Source organism: Petaurus breviceps, unplaced genomic scaffold, assembly GCF_028583685.1.
Source record: "Petaurus breviceps papuanus isolate PSGF00001 unplaced genomic scaffold, PetGlider_PUasm1.0 90692, whole genome shotgun sequence".
Lineage (NCBI taxonomy): Eukaryota > Metazoa > Chordata > Mammalia > Diprotodontia > Petauridae > Petaurus > Petaurus breviceps.
Window position 1 is genome coordinate 9,305,328 of NW_027187313.1, and position 6,000 is coordinate 9,311,327.

At 35.4% G+C, this 6,000-nt stretch overlaps 1 protein-coding gene and 1 long non-coding RNA gene across 6 annotated transcripts in view; one reads left to right on the forward strand and one right to left on the reverse strand.

Moving 5' to 3' along the window:
• Window positions 1-6,000, reverse strand: part of DNM3 (dynamin 3) — a 708,993-nt gene that overhangs the window by 170,862 nt on the left and 532,131 nt on the right. The window lies entirely within an intron of this gene.
• The window catches only part of LOC138144230 (uncharacterized), a 17,057-nt gene continuing 14,698 nt past the window's right edge, over window positions 3,642-6,000 (forward strand). The window contains exon 1 of the long non-coding RNA XR_011163894.1: window positions 3,642-3,813. This is a non-coding gene — a long non-coding RNA (uncharacterized lncRNA). The remainder of the gene's footprint in view (window positions 3,814-6,000) is intronic.

The following is a 6,000-nucleotide window of genomic DNA, read 5'->3' on the forward strand; positions in this document are numbered from 1 at the left end:
GATCATGATCCCTCCAAGTCTTTTCTCCTTCTGGTTAACATTGCACATTTCTTTAAATGTTTCTTATCCAACATGAGATTGAGGGCACATTGTCTTAGCTGTCTGCCTCTAGACACTTTTCAATTTATTAATAATTTTCCTAAAATGTGATGACCAGAACTGAACACAATATCCCAGATTTCCCTTTGCCTGTGAAGAGTAAAATGGGATAACTGCTTCCCTTGTACATGGGACACTGAATCTCAGTGCATTCCAAAGATTACATCAGTTTACTTCCTGTTACATGGTTCTGTTGAACTTATGGTCCACTAAAACCTTTGGATCTTTTTAAGGATGAACTTATGTCTAGCCAAACAATGTGGTACATTAGAAACAGCGCTGCTTTTGGAATTAGAGAGTGCCAAGGTTCAAACCCTGCTTAATCTTCTTAAAACTCGAGTGACATGAAAAAAAAAAAAAAAGAAATACTGTATAGAATGAGATGAGATGATTTTTAAAAGTATATGGAGATACAAAAGAGCTATAATGTCAAGGAAGATAATTAAAAGGTATTTTTTATTACCCACAAAAAAAAAAAAGACTCGAGTGACATGGAGGAAAGGACTTCATTTCCTTTTGCTTCAGTTCCCTCATATGTAAAATGAGGATACTGAACTAGATAGCCTTTGATGTTCCTTCCAGCTCCATGATCCTATCACAAACCTCTCTTGCATATATATGTAATATATATGTGCATATACGTATATACACAATGCCTGTGTTTTTATATGTATGCATACATATATGTATATGCATGCATGTGTATATACATATATACAGTTAATGTCTATATGTATATAGTCACATGCACACACATATTTTTATACTTGTTCTACAAGCACAGAATGAGAAGATGCATTTAGACTATCTTTCTAAATACTTTGTAGTTTACTTTGTCAGGTCATCAGCTATGTATTGACACCTTAGCATGGGTCCCAGGGCTCAACAATATATGATCTATTTTTCTATTTCTATATGTTCTCTCTTGGAGATCTCATCAGTTCCCTCAGATTCAAATATAATCTCTGCAAGTGGATTTTATATTTATAGATCCAGCCCTCATTTCACTCATGAATGCCAGTCCTTCATAGCTGGATACATACAAGACATTTTCACTTGGGTATCCTATCAATGTTTTCAGTTTTTTAATTCATTATATTCAGAATGGAATCTAGTTTCACTCTCTCTAAACCCATACTTGTTTTTGTCTAGGGTACTACCACCCTTATAGTAACTCAAATTATTAAACTTGGAGTTGCTGTTGACTTTTTCCTTGCTCTTGTGTCTCCCATCCAATAAATTACCATCTCTGTAATAAATGGCAATCTCTCACATCTGTCCCCTTCTCTCCACTTACATGGCCAGTTCAAGTCTCCGACGCCTTTTGGTTAGACCACTGTATGGACTTTTCTGATTCCAGATTTTCCTTAGCCTCAGTTCATCCTTGACATAGCTAACAGAATAATCTTCTTGAGGAACAGGTTGGACAGTGTCACTCCTCTTATGAAAAACCTTGGTAGGCTTATACTGAACTCCGTAGTTTGGGATTAAAGGACCTCTACAATCTAGGACACACTTTCATTTCCGGCCTTACTTCATACTTCTCCTAATCATAAATTCTATCTTTCACCTAATCTGGATCACTAGCTATTCCCCCAACTTGATCATCAAATGAATCTTCAATGATCTTCAATGAATTGATACAAATTCTTCCCATATCCTGTAATGCCATCCCCTCCTCACCTCTGGTTCTCATAATTCTTTTCTTCCTTCCCGGCTTGGTTGAGGTGCCACCTCTTCTATGAAGACTTCCTTGATGCCCTCCGGTAGAAATGTTCTTACTGCCTATTTTATAAATGTATTATACTCATGTGTGTAAATGATGTAGATCTGCCACTAGAATTGTGCAAGCCCCAAGGGCATGCAGTGTTTCATTTTTCTCTTTGTATGCCCAGTACTATCACAGTCCCTTGAACATAGTAGCTACTTAATAAATATTTGTTGAATTGGTTTTAATTTATTTTTAAAACAGAATTAAGATTTTACATTTATCCTATTCAGTTTCAGTTGCACAGAAGAATTAATAAAGAGATTTTTGGATTTGAGTCTTGTCTGGCATGTCAGCTATTCCTCCAAGGTTTTAGCCATTTGAAAATATGATTAGCATACCTTTATTTAACTACACAGTACAGGGCTAAGTACATATCTTGGGGCTACTGTAAAACAGATCTTTAAATTGACACTGAACCATTAATGATCACTCATTGGGTCTGCTCAACCTGTTCAGAATCCATCTAATAGTGCTATCACAGAGTCCATAATTATTCATCTTTTACCCCAAGTTTAGCATCAAAAATATCAGATGCTTTCCTAAGCTCCATTTAAAAAAAATTAATGCTCTCCTGGTAGGGCAGGTTAGTTACACTGTCAAAAGTAGCAACAAGTTTCTTTTGGTATAACTTGCTCTTGATGAAGACATGTTTCATTTTGTGATCACCACTTTTTAAAAAAATTCACATATTCAGGAATGGCTAGACAACAGTCCCTGCAGGGTTTGGGTGGTCTGCAAATTCAGTACTACACAGGAATATGACATGGCGGCCAAAACAACTAATTCTATCATAGGATGCATTCATAGCCATATTGTCCAGACCAAATGAGGTAAAAGTTCCACTCTCCCCTGACCTTATCAGACCACACCCAGACTAACATTCTCAGTTCTCAGCATGCATCTTAGGGAAAAATGATGACAGGCTGGGGGCATGAACAGAAGAGGTGAGAGGATTAGAAAAGATGGGAGCATAATATCATAGCTAGACCAGCCCTCTAATTTTACAAATCAATATATACTGATCCCCAGAGAGGCTAAGTGATTTGCCCAAAGTCACAAAGGTAGTAATTGGCTAAAGTATTATCTTTTATTCCTGATCATGTGTTCTTACTACTTTACCAGATTGTCTCTCAAACTGGAAATGTTGAAGTGAAGAATAAAAGACCTACTGGGGATAAGTAACTATCTTCAAGCATTTGAAAGGCTGTCATACGGAAGAGAATTGAAACTGGTTCTGATTATCTCTAGATAGGTTAGAACTAGGAGCGATTCATGGAAGTTGCGCAGATTTAAGCTTGATGTAAGAAAATAATTTCTATAAATTATTTTTGGGCAAAAGTACTTAGGGAGATAATGGGTTCCCCCACAAAGTCTATCTTCCAAAGTGAGCTTGGATAACCAGTTTCTGAAGATGTTATGGAAGGAATTGCTGTTCAATTCAGGTGAGGCTAGAAGGCTTTGGAGGTCCCTTCTAGCTCTTAAATTCTGCAATATCTATAGTTTGCCACCATGTGATTGTCTTTTTCCAAGGCATAATAACTCACAAAGTCTGTCTGCTAAGACATGGAGGGGATTTTGACCTGCATTGATGTAGGAGATACCTACACAGATGTAATCACAGATGGCTTGTAGTATATAGCTTCAGAACTATAAATTTCATGTTTTTACAATTATAAGGTCTTAATCATTACCACATACTGTCTCTGATGTAAATGTAATTAATATTACCACATAAACTGGAAATATGAAATTGCTAATTGCCTCCATAAGGTTTGCTTTCAGTAATTTACTCCAGTAATTTTGCTTGTTTGATACTTTGAAACTTCAAGAACCTGACTCATCGATAACAGAAAACTTTTGTTTGGATTCATGGAAAACTATTAGAAGACAAAAATACTGGATCCCTACTCTCCAAGATGGCAAAAGACAAAAGGGAAAACAAGGTAAGAATGCATTATCACTGCCCCCCCACACATTTATCTACACAACTGCATTTCCTGTAAGAATATTTATAGTTAAAACTTAGATAATTTAATTCAGTAACACGTTATTGTCTGTGAAAATTAATGTATCAACACTTTTACTCATATGAATGGAAGTGAAGCAGAGTATAATCATGAATGGAGCGCCGGACCTGAAGGCAGGAAGACTCTAGTTCAAGTTCTAGCTGTGGGATCCTGGGCAATGACTTAGCTTCTCAGTGACTCAGTTTTCTCATCGGTGAAATGAAGGCATTAGATTCATGGCCTCCAAGGCCCCCTTTGGTTCTGAATTTTTGATTCCATGATCTTATGTTCTACCTCTGACACATATTAGCAATGGAACCCTATGCAGTTACTTAACCTTTTAATGCCCACTAAAGTTTTTAAGTTACAGGGGAGTTGCCAATCTGTATCTGTGCAAGTAATGTCTACCCCAGTGAGGTCACCACACTGATGATGAATATATCTTTTACAAAGATATATTTATTTATATATATAATATATATCTTTTATAATATATATATATTATAAAAGATAAAAAAATATCTTTTGCTATAACATTGTCTAAATTTTCTCCTGTCTTCCTCCTTCTTTTCCCTCCCAGAGAACCAAACCTTATAACAGAGCATTAAAAAAAAAATAAGTTTACTTAATCTTAATATGAAGGCTTATATCTACTTGTTTTCATTTCCAATAAGTTTTAGTCTAAAGTGCTTGCTTCTGGACACTGACTCCCTGTACTGCCCCCTACCCCTTAAAAAAAAAGAAATCTCTGCTACATCAACATCACTATAAATGTTTTCATAGAGAATAAGATGGTAAAAATAGAAGTGGGTGACAGTGTCTTAAGTATTTAATTCTACATTCTTATTTTTACCCTTTTGTTTTTATTGTGCCATTTTACAAATTTTGACTTCCAACTGGCTGCCAATAATAGTACTTTGTCATAGTCACAACAGAAGTTTCCTTGTTTTCCATCATTGAGCTAGGTTTGTGTGCAATACTAAAGAGGAAGAAGAGATACCAACATTTGAAAATATTTGATTCATTTGCAATTGGCTTGAATGTTTTTCAGTGCAACTATTTCTAGGTGTGATTTTGATACATTCTTATTCAGGAAAGTTTTCTAGCCTTATTGAATCCCATATTTGAAATATATAAAGGATGGAGTCATCAGACTATAAATTTCTGAGCTTAGCTTTAATTCTTGGTCAAATTACAGAAATTATCAAAGGGTTGGCATTTAGAATAGAAAGCAGTAATCACAAATAGCCAGGTCATCAATAACAGGTTATATCAGGCTAACATTTCCTTTTTAGACAGAGTTCCTAGACTGGTAGATAAGGAGAGTACTGTACATAATTTACCTAGAGTTCAGCAAAGCATTTAACAGTCTCTCTCACTATCTTTGTAGATAGAATAGAGATATGGATCAGACAATCCTACAGTTATGTAGATTTGAGATTAGTTGAGTGACTATACTTTATTCAAAGAGTAATCCTAATGGGCCAATGTCAACTCAGATTGGAGCGTCCCAAGGTTCTGTCCTTGGACCTCTTAAAACCTTTCTTACCAATGAAAGCAAGGATGGATGACATTTGCAGTTGACACAAAGCTATAAGCAATAAGTAAGAAGTTGTATTACCAGATCAAGATTTTTTAAAAAATTGCTTAATGCACTAAGCGAGGAGTTCTTAACTTTTTTTTTTCATCATGGATTACTTTGGTAGTCTGGTGAAGCTGATGGTCCCCTTCTCAGAATAATATTTTTTTTTAAATTGAAGGAAATGATAAATCTCAGCAGTTAATGAAATTAAATTTACAGATTCTCTGAAATCTATTCACAGACACCCCACCCCTACCCCCAATGAGACTTATAGGCAGATTCTAATGAAATTACATTTAATATGGGTAAATGTAAAATAATATACTTGGATTCACAAAATAACCACTCTGGAACTGAACAGGACAGGCATAGATAACAGGTATTCTGATTCCCAGGCTAGTTTTGTAAACTACATCCCTCTTATTTGCATTTATCTCAGTCCAGTCTGGTCTGTCTGTCTGTCTATCTATCTATCTAATTTATCTAATCTATCTATCTATCTATCTATCTATCTATCTATCTATCTATCTATCTATCTATCT